We start from the raw sequence: 15,327 nt of genomic DNA on the forward strand, positions 1-15,327 counted from the left end.
GTCTAAAAGAAATTTGTTCATAATAGGGGAAAATCCCATATTTTAGAAAAGTGGCTAAGTAATAGTAGGGTCTTTTGGACTCTTCTAATTGATTTCCCTGTCCCCAGAAGAGCAATCAAACATACAGAATTTTTAATATTCGAATGATTGAAAATAATAAAAAAGCAGCTGTACAGTATGATCATTATATTATTATGAAAAAGTTTGTAAGCAAGCAGTTTTTGGCTACATATTTTATTCGATATGAATCGACGAAAAGAACCAATAAAAATTTCTGGTGACGGTAAGAAATTTACTCAATTATACGTTATGCTACCATCATTTTTTAACTTTTATCATACATAATCGAGAAGTTGCATTAAATGGACAATATAATTAACATCATAACAATTAACATTTTAACCTGATCAATTTGAACAAAACACAATTCCTGCACCTATAGCTATTTTGATAAGATATAATATATAATACAGTTACCAAAACTATTTATAACATACATTTTTGAAAGAGATCTAAAAAGATCAATCACAAACGATATTGCATTTTGGAATATAAAAATTAAAACTGTACCTAGTACAGTGAATAAAAAACACAAACACATAGTTAACAGTTTTTGTATCATTTTAAAAAAAGCTTTTCGGCTGATCTCAAATAATCAGCAAGAAACACTGATCATCACTTTACTACAGCACAGAGAACAATTACAATGCAAGGTCAATCGTCAGTGAAACCATATCATTTCCCAGATGATATAGCCTTCCGTCATACCAAGAATAGATCCACCTATCAAATCAGACACATAGTGTCGACCCATTAGAACTCTGGATGCGATGACAACAGAATAAAACAAAACAGCAGCACTGTAGTATGCAGCATACACATTTTTGTCCAAAAGGCACATTGTCAGGTACCAAAACATTGACATGCGGGTGCAATGACCAGATGGGAAGGAGTATTTGTCTGGTCCATGTGTGAAGAACATGTCTTCATTATCCTGGTATTGAGGTCGAGGTCGCTTGAAAAAGTTCTTAGCAGAGAACTGGCAGAAAACATCAACAAGATGTGCAATTGAGATATTGAGAAAGAACCAGTACCAGTCTGTACAAAATGGCATCATGAGGATACAAAATGTGAGGGATGGCACACCACTACCAAGAATCTCAAACAGGTACAGTATTTTGTCAAGAATCTTGAAAAGAATAGTTTCTTTGTTCAACTTACACATCAATGCTAGCTTCCATGATAGCTCAAAATCGTAATGATTTATTTGGCTTAGCAAAGACTTAGTCTTTTCCGACATTGTTTGACCTGGACAGAGAGTGATTGTTGAACATGCAGATATAATTAGGTGAAGATTTTTGCAAAGATGTTTGGTAAAACATTTAAGATTTTTTGGTAAAACAAAGACATTTCAAACGGGTGACATGAATTCTTAGTTTTACTTTCATAGACACAAAGAATAAAAATGTATCAAATGAATTATGGGCTATATAATATCAATATGGGTATGTTACTTTTCAGGAAAAGCCACAGCTTGTTATTGTCTCCCATAATGTATATCCAAGGAAAAAAAGAAAAGAAAAAAGGGGGGACACCCAACACATAAATAAATAAATAAATAATATGTAGCTGAGATAATAACATGTAGCTGAGACACCTCACAGCAAGTAGACCAAAGTGGCTCTTGGTTGTGAAAGGTGTATTAACTAACCGCCGAAGCGGTGGGTTGGGAGTCCCCCCTGGGATCATTTCGTCCGTAAAATTTTACACAATATATATAAAAACTACAATAAATTATCTATAAAATTTACATAAACAGACTTTAAGAGACCTCATAGCTCGTCTTCTGAGGTATGAGATTGAAGGATACGTCATCCAGTCCAAGGTGCTGAGCTTTTTATTTTCCTCTGATTCCCCTGAGTGCTATGAGTGTGCTTCATAGCAGATCAAACCTGAATCGTGTTCTGATGTGATTTTTTTCCCTGCTCTTGCCGAAGGCAAAAAGATCGTAGGGAACAAGTAATCGGGTTTGGATATATGAGCTATCCCGATGGACCTGCGGTGACGACAAAAGTCTGCTCCTTCGCAATATAGACCACTCCCCTATAATTATGAGTATAGGAAGCGTCTGTTATGCTGCGCGCGAGGCTCGGCATGTGTTAGTTAATTGCAGTATCCAACGCGAATTTCAATTGTCAAACGATGCCGTTCAAATTAAATTAGCCCAAAGTTTGTGCGCCGCATACTAAATATTCGATTATCCTGCACGTGCGTCGTGCGCAATGACAAATTACGATGAAAATATTGCAACTTTTTAACAACAAAATAATCCAATATCTAATTTTTATTAATCGATAAAATTATCTTTTCGTTTAGTTGCAAATGTTAACGGTTTAAGCAGGGAAAATTAATCGTGCGTGGTGTAACCGCGGCGAAATTCTTGTTGACCTGGCTCTTAGCTTCTTTGTTGTGGTCAGCTATCATCTCAGAGATACAATCTACGAACACAGTTCAAAGTGGTCCCATACCTCCAGATGCTGTAAAGACGTAAAGACTAGTGGGATAAAGGACACTTTCTCTTCCTTACAGCCATAGACTAGAAATTCTCAATTTGACAACGCTGGCAGAGCGGCGAATACGTGGGGACCTTATTGAAGCATTTAAGGTTATTAATGGTTTGACCGAGTATGGCTCAGATTTGTTCAAAGTGAGCAGATCTGGTCTTAATCTTGTATCATCCAACAGAAGTTGTAAGAGTATGGCAAAGATTAGGAATCTCCAAAGTTCATTTCTTCCAGAGCGAGTTATTCCTTACTGGAACAAACTTCCTCCAGATGTTAAGAACTCGGTGACTGTTTTAAGTTTTAAGATTAAATTAGACGGGTTTAAGAAAGATGTGATTTCTAAGGATATTTCTATTGATTCACATTTTTGGAATGTTTCAAATGAAGTGTTAGGGAGAATTGAAGGACCTAGCTATGTTAGTAATAAAGAGAAGCATAACGATTATCTTTATTTCCACCCTTTTGTGGCAAAAAAGCAATTCATAAATCTTTATTCCACTGGGAAGTATGAATAGGCTTATCTTTTTGTTAAAAAAAAAAAAAAAGGAAGCAACTCACGGTATCACTCTCATAAGAGACATGTTTCATCATTTACCGGAGTTGCAACCAAATATACACAATAAGGTTTGGTACTTTATCCGTACCTCCCCTTTCATAGAAATAATAGCAAAAATATACACCTATCTTTAAGAAATCAACATCTGTATAAAACATTCGCTCAACCAAAATTAAAACAATTTTCCTGTTAATAATTTAACGGCACTCATAAGAGGTCATACTAGGTATAAGTCCAAATGCTGTGTCAGCAACCGTTTTTGTTACTTTCTTTTCTTCTTGACTCCTCACACCATGAACTGATACCACTATGCTTTTAAGCATAGCAAAGCATATCTTGGTCCTGATGTAGTTGATAACATCTGTGTAGCTCTCCTTTCTCTTCTTTGATATCAATCTAGCAAGACGTTTGTGAAATCTGTCACATTCTGGTGCTGTAGTCCCTGCTGTAGAAAATACTAGAGGAATGAAAGACGCTCTTTCAGTGTTGATGACTCGTGAGTTATACTTAGTTTTTTTTTCTTCCTCATTTCTCTTGTACAACTTGTCCATAGGCTTATCTTTTGGGGATGCTTTTTGAATTTATTTGAAATTTTAAAATAAAGTTGTAGTTAATAATTTATTAATTTTGGTGGTAAGATATTTATATTTTTCCATCATGTGTGATGATGTTATGTCATAATTTATACTTTACTTTACTTTACTTTCTCTGACTGAAGTAGAGATCTTTCTTCATAGAGATTTTTTAAATCTTTCTCATGTGCACTGTAGATATTATCTAGTGGCTTAAACGTATTTGAGTCGCAATTAGGATAAGTGAGCCTGACAAATAATGAAATTAAAGGGACAAAAAATTAACAGGGTGGACCCCCAACCCATGTAGCTGAGACACCTTACAGCAAGTGTACCAAAGTGGCTCTTGCTTGTGAACAGTACATCAACTACCCGCCGAAGCAGTGGGTTGGGAGTCCCCCCCCCTCACAGGAGGAGCTAAGTGCAAAGAAACTGTCACTAACTGCTACAAACTGCCACTAACTGCCACAAACTGCCACTAACTGCCACAAACTGCCACTAACTGCTACAAACTGCCACTAACTGCCACTAACTGCCACTAACTGCTACAATCGCGCCCACGCATTTGCGCGCGACAGTAGCAGTTAGTGGCAGTTAGTGGCAGTTAGTGGCAGTTAGTAGCAGTTAGTGGCAGTTTTTATGCGCGTCGGGATTTCAAATCGAGCGCTCATCAATTTTTATAATAGCAAGTCCGCAGCGTTTAGAGCTGCATTGTTGATTATTGGGCAGCGCTCAGCCTGTCATTCCGCCGAATCTCTATTCATTAATGAACATGATAGCCTGAGGTTCCCAGGTAACATTGTTGACTAAACCAGACTGTGCACGTTGTGCTAGATGTCAAATGTTGCAGATAGCGTATACGATTTTTTAAACTATGTTTTGATTTGATTTGACTTGACTTAACTTGTAGTAAACGGTCGGCCGTTTTACAACACGGCAATATGACTGCTTGTGTTAGTTTCGACACTAAATATTTTGTTCTCGCTGCATGAGTATATAAATGTTTGATATGAATTATGAAATGAGAAGTCGTGTATTATGTAATATAATAGATTCAGAAGACTCGTGAATGTGCAAGTATATGAATATTTATATTATATCATATCCATTGAATTATATTCATGGGACCAGCAAAAGCTCACAGCTAACAGCATTTATTTTTATTTATGATAAGATGATAAGTTCATTATGAGCAATTTTTAATTTAGTTCGTATCAGGCTAGGAGTCTAGTAATCGAGTTTTATTTGTTAATAAAAAAACTTCTCTACGGTATTAGGAAAACTGCTGTGATAGACCGGAGCGCAGCAAAAAATTTAATAGCTTGTCCTGGACCGAATTCTACCAAATATTTACTACAAGTATGACACTTTTCGGATTTAGAAGGGTGCTGTCCAGACTATGAGTATGTTAACGGTGCGCGGTGATATCATTGAAGCTAAAGTCGGCACTAAAAATTAAAGTAAATATACCTCACGCCACACACTAATTGCATACGTTTGTAATTTTATTGTCTCTTATCAGCTTGCTTATTTCTCCTACCCGAACGCCTAACGGAGAGATTACTTTGTTTATGTTATTTTACGTATCTGACAGGTAAAAATTAATAACAATAAATTTCACCTACTGAACGTATTCATAATAGAAAAGTTGCTAGTTTGGTTCTCCACCGTGCAATAGGATCTGTTTCACGTTCCGGTTCACTCTTTAAGATAAAAGCCTCTAATCGATGATTTTGCCCTTATAGCTTATTTGTACTTGTAGTGAATTCGTACGGAACGTTCACTAAAAATAGTTTGTGAACGCGTTCGCTAAAAGATTTTAACGTTTGGAACATAAGGAACGTTAAAACAGGGCCTCCCACGGATTAAACAGTTTTGTGCGGAGAAAGAAGTGAAGAGAGAACGAAACCAAAGAATTCTCCGACAATTGTTCCAGCCAGCCTCACCGCAGCAACGCCAACAAAAAAAACCAACACTTTTCTTTATATAGCCTCCAAATTGTGGAATAGCATACATAAACGGATTCTAAATGAGAATGGGGAAATCCTCACTACTTCTGTAGCTTTGGTTAAATTACGCTGTAAAAGTATCATCCTGGGATCTCAATCCATCAACAATAATAACACCTGGACTTACCACAACTTTCACATCGCCCCTCACTCAATCACAGACCAAACCATTTCATCACTCACTCACCAAATTGCCGACCCAATATCTATTGAAGTGGCGAAAATTTTCTAGACAAATGATATTTTGATATTATTGCTGCAGCAGATACAAATACCAACATTATTATATTCCCAAACGTTTGAACCTTTAAATTAACTAGGAAAGTCAATCCTCAACTTGACTTTTACTGTTTTAAACAGATATGATGATATTAACTTAATTTATTATTATTATTATTATTTTTTTTTTACATACTCCTTCTTAGTGTGGTGACTTGGGGTCCATAAATATAACAATACAAGCTGATAAACCAAAAAGAACAACTGGGGTAGGTAGGTAGCCCTGGTGGGTGCGTAAACTTTACGGTCTGCTCTCTCCAAGATCAGCCTGCTTCTCCATTTTACCGTGAAGCCTAATTTCTAGTTTTTATAAAATATACAATGCAAGTGCAGGTTTACTAATCTTAATCTACTTAACAACTCAATAGCCCAAGTCACCATACCCGTAGTATATTCCATGGTAATAGAAGAGCTTTAAAGTTTTTCAAATTGTTGCTATAATTGATTTAAATAAAAATTTGTTGTTTTCTTGAAAAAATTTGTTGTTTTTCTTGAACAATAAGCAGGAACTTATCCTAATCCATGCAACCTATACAACGCTGACCAAGAATGGACATGCCACGGTACCACTATAATATTTGATTTGATTCTCCGTGCTTGCACTAGCAGTAGCAGAATTTGCTGCTTATAATTCCTGGGCGTTGCTAAACCTGTCATTCCGCCCTATCTGCTATAGACATATTTTTAATCGCCATAATATGTTCAATGTTAAATCAATGTGTTTAACTTAATAAATGCAAAAGCCTGAGCGAGGTACCGTACCCAGGTAAATTGATCTTTGCAAGTTGAATTTGCGTTTCTGAAACCACTCTCTGCACTGGTAATTGTATTTAAAAGGGAACACAAAATGATGAACGTGACCAAAATTATTCCCCGCGCGACGCGATAGCCGATAACTGATAAGATTCTCTTTCAGCATTCAGTTTCAGTTAATTCTGGGTAATTCGCGCGTAAAATCATATTGGCACGTGTGCGTTCCATGTTCTCAGAATTAGGCAACGGTAAGTTTATAATCTTTAACTTTAACTGTTTGGAAACAGGTGTTGTTATTTTATGCTGGGAATCCCAAAAAGTGCTTGATCGGCCAGTTCATCATTGTGTCTCGCTAAATACTTGGCTAGTTTCATTATGCTTCGACTAATCATCACTGTTGGCTTGGGGATGGTATTCAACTGTTGAGGGCTTACTGTAACAACCATTGATACGCTTATAGTTATCAAACAGCAACTAACCGATATCCAATGGGTCTCAGCCATAGATTTAGAACAATATAGGCTCAACGGTGGCTCGGAAAAGTATAATCTTCATGGTATGGTCTTATATATGATTTTGGTCTATTGGAACGAGTTTTAAGTGAAATATATCCTCCAGAGATGATTATGAATAAAAATAATACTTCAGTTCGTGAAACTGACTTTTTAGATATTAGTCTTAATATCACTATCAATATTTATAAGGGAAAATTTTTTTAAAAACTTTACGACAAGAGGAACGATTATAATTTTGATGTCATTAATTATCCCTATTAGATGGGAATAATCCCAAAGGCCAGTATTATGGTAAATTTATTAGTCAGTTAGTTCGTTTAGCTCGTATTAATAGTTCTTATAACAGTTTTATTTTGGATTGTAAAAATTTAGTTCGTAAACTTGCACGACAAAGTTTTAATATTGCTGCACCTTGCGCAAACGGTTTGAAATCTTTGTCGACAAGTATTTTAACATTTGGGGAAAATTTGGGATTAATTTTACTTCGGAATATGTATTTTAGCATGACGTGTCATTCTTTTTTTTAGTTCAGTTCGTTTTCAATTTTTAATCTTAATTTTAATTTTCAGTACGTTTTACCTAACAAAATCATTTTTTACTTTTAGCTAGCAGAATGGTTTTCAGATTGCATTAATGAACTGTGCTATGAGCTGGTCCCAAGTCCAGACGCCATTTTATTCTTTGTAATTTTCAATAACCCTGTCTAGTCATTGACTACTGATTTATGAAATCACTAATCCTTTCGATTTCTGTGCCACTAACTGCCTTGATTTCATCAGTCCCTATATTGATAGGTTCATGCGCAAATTTACCTAGTTTAGCCGTCATTAATTAGGTACAGACCACTAAAAATAGTTTGTGAACGCGTTCGCTAAAAGATTTTAACGTTCGCAACATAATGGTAAAGGAACGTTAATCAGATTTAAAATATCAACACGTCGACACGCCATCGTTTCCCGCAATTTTACATGTTCTAGATGAGTTAGGAGAGTTTTAGCGCGCATGCATGCACGTTTCACTTTTCAGGCCCTAAAACTCCGCTATATAGTGTTTCTGGATAGAAGTCGACTATTTATGCTCAATTCTCGAGCCGATAATAGTCTTGCTTAGATTTTCAGACAATAGTCTTAAGATTCCAGTTGGTTTCATTGGTGTAATTTATTACAAATATTATCTGTTCGCCTTAAAGTTAGCAAATTTTGCTTTTCGCAATTGAAACTATAAAAGCGATATGATTAGTCTTGCCAACAAAAGGTGGCTCGAGCTCCATTCCCCCCTACATTCAGTAGGGTTTTGTGTTCACCCGGCTTATATATCAGGGATTTGATCAACACACGAATCAGGATGTCTGGAAGGAGTTTCGGCAGTATCGAGATAGCCCGACCACTGTCCGCGGACAACTGTCCACGAACACCCGTCTACCAGATCATTACTGCATAATGACAGTATCCCCTGAATCAAGCAGGGTTCACATCATCCCCTGAATCAAGCAGGGTTCACATCATCCCCTGAATCAAGCAGGGTTCACATCATCGCACGCGAATTTCAATCAGCGGTGGTGTCAAGGCTTATTAAACGATTAAGCAACCTTACGGGAGGCGGTGGGTCCATTAATTTCGTCCATTAGACAGAAGAGTACCATGTCAGGAATTGGAATAGCTGTTGTTGTTGTTGTTGATGATGGCAACTGATAATACTTCACCAAAAACGAACGAATTATATACCACATTTTAATCGTAATCATTTATTTCATTGAGCAATCAAAATTATTCTACTACTTGGAAGGAGTTTCTAGATGTCATGGACACGTGGTGTGACGGCGCAACAAAGAAGAAGATACTTTAATTTCGCAGTACACGTTCTACCGAGAGAAAAGAGGCTTATTCTCTACTGACGCTGCCTCAAGTTTTAGCCAAGATTCTGACGGTCCAGTCTCTTGGTGGAGCAACTTCGGTTGAGAGGTACCCGAACTACAGAGTTTTCCAATGAAAGCGCTGTCGCAATCGACATCAGCCTCACCCTGTGAGACGAATTGGAGCTTGTACGACTGGGTGATAAACAAAAAAAGAAACCGCCTCACAGTTAACAAGCAGCGAGACCTTATTAATATTATTATTTATGTTATTATATTTATGTTATTATATTTATGTTAACACAAGTTTGCGTCTTATGAAAAATTCACGAATTAAGGAGCAATAATTTTATTATTATTTGCTTATTGCTATACTAGTGACTTATTTTTATTCATTATTGTTTATTTACTGTCTAATTCCGACAACATAGTTTTATCTCATTGTATCCATTTAAAGTTAAAAACGGACATTAAAATGAACGCTCGGAGCCCGGAGGCATTCAAACGTTTACGTACGGGCGTTGACTTGAACGTAAATGGGCAGACTATTTAACTTTAAGGTTAAACGGATATTAATATATGTACGCTATGCCCTAGCTGGGGCCTCTTCTCAGACTCTCGAGCGTTCAATTTGAATTGGTGTCGATTCAAAATTAAAGTTAATTAAAGTTCAATAAGATAAACTTATCATTGCTGGTTTGATTTTGGAACCTTCTCTAGACCTAGTAATTTTGGATTCGTAAGTTATGTGCGAGAATAGCTTCCCAGTCCCACGTCAAAGTGATTTATAGATTATCCTTATTTTTAAGGGAATCGTTAGGTATTCGTATACTTATAGTATAGTTTTATTATTACACGTACGTGACCAATATTATTCCCCGCGCGATGTTATTACAAATTAGATTCTCTTTCACTTTGATCAGTTTCTTTCAAAAACAGATTCGCGCGTCAAATATATTTAGTTTGCGCGCTTTTGCTACTCCCAAAAGTAGGTACGTCAAAATGCAATTCTGTGAATTGCATTATTATAAATTTATAGTCATAGGTAATAGGCTCCATGTCATTGTCCACAGGACTGGTCACCGTTAACCTTGTTTAACTTAAACTGGTTGGAAAACGCGGATGTGTTATGAAAAATAATGTTTATCGCTTTGCCATTCGGCCGGTAGAATTAGATCAGAAAATCATGCGGATACCGATAAGACGATAAAACAGTTATCGAATTTTATACCTTTACCTAAGGCTAATGGTGATGCAACGCTAATGGAATACCTTGATCAGAAAGAAGTAAGAACTTTTGCTTTTGGCAAATCTAACAACCACGGAAATTTTCAGCGACATCAACGCTAAAATCGGAAACGATTTTCACTTCAAGATCTACTTAGAGAAAGTAATGACATGTCGGTGGGGATCGCGACGTGATACAAGTAGTATAGTATGGTATCTACCTTAAGTTATATGGAACTGCTGAAGGTAATTCTTTAGAAGGCTTACATCTCGATCCCGGGGTGCGGATAGAAGAAAAACATTATTTATAGTCTTGGACACTTATAACTAGCTGATAGCACAGACTACGTTTTTGTTAGGAAGAATTAGGGTCCGCAAAAGATGACAGTCAGGATAAGTTCTATGTCTGTCATGTACAATATATTATTATAGGAGAAACACTATTGTATAGAGAATATGCTATAGAAAGATATCATGTACATAAAGGTAAGTATACTTATTGGTAGAATTGTGGAACACAACAAGAAAATTGAGAATAATCTTGTGCGAGGGTAGGGACCCAGATGGCGTTTCTAACCCAAATAAACTTTAAGGAGACTTCTCATCAGTAGCCGCACCTCCTTAATCGGTTTCTGAACTGGAATTATATGGGCTTCCAGACGGCCAGACCGAGTATTACCATCCCATCCTTCTAGAGTTCATCACAAGTAGCACCCACCTTGAAGATCTTTGACACCCAGACACACCCCATTGGCGAACAAACTTTGGATATAATCTTACATGCTCCCGAAGGAATCCCTGGTTTATGGTCTTTCTCCTCGTCACCAGCACTTTCGCTAGAGTCACCAGCCCTTTCACTGGAGTCATCAGCCCAATCATTGAAGTGTACAGAAGTACAGTTGTGTGTTAGATCAATTTCTTGGTCTAACATTTAATACTAATTCGTGCGTAAAATCAAATTCGCACGTGTGCACTCAATGCAGTTCTGGTCACGTACCGGTAACTTTAGTCTTTAACTTAAACTGTTTGGAAAACAGATGTGTACATGAAATATATTAATGTTTATCAGCCGGTAAAGTATTTGGAGGGAAAAATCTCACATACACCAGACGAAAAATTTGAATGATTGGAGTTACTTTTACTTATCATGTCTAAATATTAATAAGGTTTACTGGCTCAGTTTTTGAATGTATGGGAATGAAAATAATTTCACTCGAATTTCGACAGATCTTATACTAACTTGACTGTACTTGTAGCAAACCGCATGACGTTTATTGATCATCAACTTTCAATAGTTCAAAGGTATTTTCATCCATAATTAATGATGACACATATATCTGTTAATGCTCGATAGGTACTTCATTCCGTGTACTATACAGTGTAGGTACCTACACAATTACGTAGAGATGCTGTACTGATAGACATTGCGGATGCTGACCATTATACGATAATGAGACTAACATATTTTTTCATTAAATACCTAAATTATTAGCATTTAAAATATTTTCTGCTGACACGTGCATGCACGCGCGCTAAAACTCTTCTAACTCATCTAGAACAAGTAAAATTGCGGGAAACGATGGCGTGTCGACGTGTTAATATTTCAAATCTGATTAACGTTCCTTTACCTTATGTTCCGAACGTTAAATCTTTTAGCGAACGCGTTCACAAATTATTTTTAGTGAACGTTCCGTACGTTCACTACAACTAAGCCGGGTGTCTATCAAAGTAAATACTCATACTTTGACAATGACATCATATTTGCGGACCCTATAAATAATGTTTTTCTTCTATCCGCACCCCGGGATCGAGATGTAAGCCTTCTAACGAATTACCTTCAGCAGTTCGGTTCACGTACTGTAGTGCGACACGTACTCTAGTGCGACATGTACCCTAGTGCGAAACCTCCAAGATCGACACTGTCGCAGTAGAGTACGCTACCTGGATCGTAGTGCGACACGTACCCTAGTGGATCACTTCGAAACACGTGATGTGAACCGACGAATCGTATTCGCAAGATCAATTCGAAATAAGTGACGTGAACCGACCCGACGAATCACTTAATGGTCCATAAAAAGGATAGGATGTGACCTGAGCTTGGAAATAAGTCAGGATATTTTGTCGCAGTAGAGTACGCTACCTGGATGGTAGTGTGACACGTACCCTAGTGCGACAGAGGGTGTTTTTGTCGGACTTCGCACTAGAGTACGTGTCGCATTACAGTACGTGTCGCACTACAGTAAGATTACCCTTTCTCTAAGTAGATCTTGAAGTGAAAATCGTTTCCGATTTTACTTTTAGCGTTGATGTCGCTGAAAATTTCCGTGGTTTTTAGATTTGCCAAAAGCAAAAGTTCTTACTTCTTTCTGATCAAGGTATTCCATTAGCGTTGCATCACCATTAGCCTTAGGTAAAGGTATAAAATTCGATAACTGTTTTATCGTCTTATCGGTATCCGCATGATTTTCTGATCTAATTCTACCGGCCGAATGGCAAAGCGATAAACATTATTTTTCATAACACATCCGCGTTTTCCAACCAGTTTAAGTTAAACAAGGTTAACGGTGACCAGTCCTGTGGACAATGACATGGAGCCTATTACCTATGACTATAAATTTATAATAATGCAATTCACAGAATTGCATTTTGACGTACCTACTTTTGGGAGTAGCAAAAGCGCGCAAACTAAATATATTTGACGCGCGAATCTGTTTTTGAAAGAAACTGATCAAAGTGAAAGAGAATCTAATTTGTAATAACATCGCGCGGGGAATAATATTGGTCACGTACGTGTAATAATAAAACTATACTATAAGTATACGAATACCTAACGATTCCCTTAAAAATAAGGATAATCTATAAATCACTTTGACGTGGGACTGGGAAGCTATTCTCGCACATAACTTACGAATCCAAAATTACTAGGTCTAGAGAAGGTTCCAAAATCAAACCAGCAATGATAAGTTTATCTTATTGAACTTTAATTAACTTTAATTTTGAATCGACACCAATTCAAATTGAACGCTCGAGAGTCTGAGAAGAGGCCCCAGCTAGGGCATAGCGTACATATATTAATATCCGTTTAACCTTAAAGTTAAATAGTCTGCCCATTTACGTTCAAGTCAACGCCCGTACGTAAACGTTTGAATGCCTCCGGGCTCCGAGCGTTCATTTTAATGTCCGTTTTTAACTTTAAATGGATACAATGAGATAAAACTATGTTGTCGGAATTAGACAGTAAATAAACAATAATGAATAAAAATAAGTCACTAGTATAGCAATAAGCAAATAATAATAAAATTATTGCTCCTTAATTCGTGAATTTTTCATAAGACGCAAACTTGTGTTAACATAAATATAATAACATAAATATAATAACATAAATAATAATATTAATAAGGTCTCGCTGCTTGTTAACTGTGAGGCGGTTTCTTTTTTTGTTTATCACCCAGTCGTACAAGCTCCAATTCGTCTCACAGGGTGAGGCTGATGTCGATTGCGACAGCGCTTTCATTGGAAAACTCTGTAGTTCGGGTACCTCTCAACCGAAGTTGCTCCACCAAGAGACTGGACCGTCAGAATCTTGGCTAAAACTTGAGGCAGCGTCAGTAGAGAATAAGCCTCTTTTCTCTCGGTAGAACGTGTACTGCGAAATTAAAGTATCTTCTTCTTTGTTGCGCCGTCACACCACGTGTCCATGACATCTAGAAACTCCTTCCAGACATCCTGATTCGTGTGTTTATCATATCCCTGATATATAAGCCGGGTGAACACAAAACCCTACTGAATGTAGGGGGGAATGGAGCTCGAGCCACCTTTTGTTGGCAAGACTAATCATATCGCTTTTATAGTTTCAATTGCGAAAAGCAAAATTTGCTAACTTTAAGGTGAACAGATAATATTTGTAATAAATTACACCGATGAAACCAACAGGAATCTTAAGACTATTGTCTGAAAATCTAAGCAAGACTATTATCGGCTCGAGAATTGAGCATAAATAGTCGACTTCTATCCAGAAACCTAGGAGAATCAGGGGACATCCTGTTGTCAATTTATGGGAGGTCGACTTTACTGCTTTGATCACAGACGTCCGATACAGCAGCGGAAGCGCAAGATCTGCTGATGAGCAATTCCGTCGGTCTGTACCTAATCAATGACGGCTAAACTAGGTAAATTTGCGCATGAACCTTTCAATATTATAGATTATACTTTTCCGAGCCACCGAATTGAGCCTGTATTGTTCTATGGCTGAGACCCATTGGATATCGGTTAGTAGCTGTCTGAAAACTATAAGCGTATTAATGGCTGTTACAGTAGGCCCTCAACAGTTGAATACCATCCCCAAGCCAACAGTGATGATTAGTCGAAGCATAATGAAACTAGCCAAGTATTTAGCGAGACACAATGATGAACTGGCCGATCAAGCACTTTTTGGGATTCCCAGCATAAAATAACAACACCTGTTTCCAAACAGTTAAAGTTAAAGATTATAAACTTACCGTTGCCTAATTCTGAGAACATGGAACGCACACGTGCCAATATGATTTTACGCGCGAATTACCCAGAATTAACTGAAAGTGAATACTGAAAGAGAATCTTATCGCGTAGCGCGGGGAATAATTTTGGTCACGTACATCATTTTGTGTTCCCTTTTAAATACAATTACCAGTGCAGAGAGTAGTTTCAGAAACGCAAATTCAACTTGCAAAGATTAATTTACCTGGGTAACCTCGCTCAGGCTTTTGCATTTATTAAGTTAAACACATTGATTTAACATTGAACATATTATGGCGATTAAAAATATGCCTATAGCAGATAGGGCGGAATGACAGGTTCAGCAACGCCCAGGAATTACAAGCAGCCAATTCTGCTACTGCTAGTGCTATCAGTATCACGGAGAATCGAAGCAAATATTATAGTGGTACCGTGGCATGTCCATTCTGGGTCAGCGTTGTATATACTTATATATGTTGCATGGATAAGTCCCTGCTTGCTGTTGG

General features: G+C 37.2%; 2 protein-coding genes across 5 annotated transcripts in view; one reads left to right on the top strand and one right to left on the bottom strand.

Moving 5' to 3' along the window:
- LOC134820849 (vasculin-like protein 1) overlaps positions 1-15,327 on the top strand; it is a 632,099-nt gene that overhangs the window by 588,539 nt on the left and 28,233 nt on the right. The gene's annotated exons all lie outside the window — the stretch shown is intronic.
- The window catches only part of LOC134820845 (very long chain fatty acid elongase 6-like), a 60,163-nt gene that overhangs the window by 25,051 nt on the left and 19,785 nt on the right, over positions 1-15,327 (bottom strand). Inside the window, exon 1 of one of the 2 annotated variants that reach the window (XM_063831479.1) lies at positions 11,996-12,005. The exons of the other annotated variant lie outside the window; for it this stretch is intronic. The gene's annotated coding sequence lies outside the window, so the exon portion shown is untranslated. Of the gene's footprint in view, positions 1-11,995; positions 12,006-15,327 lie in introns of those variants that run through there. 2 annotated transcript variants of the gene reach the window in all.

This window comes from Bolinopsis microptera, chromosome 9 (genome assembly GCF_026151205.1).
Source record: "Bolinopsis microptera isolate Bmic1 chromosome 9, MBARI_Bmic_1.0, whole genome shotgun sequence".
Classification (NCBI taxonomy): domain Eukaryota; kingdom Metazoa; phylum Ctenophora; class Tentaculata; order Lobata; family Bolinopsidae; genus Bolinopsis; species Bolinopsis microptera.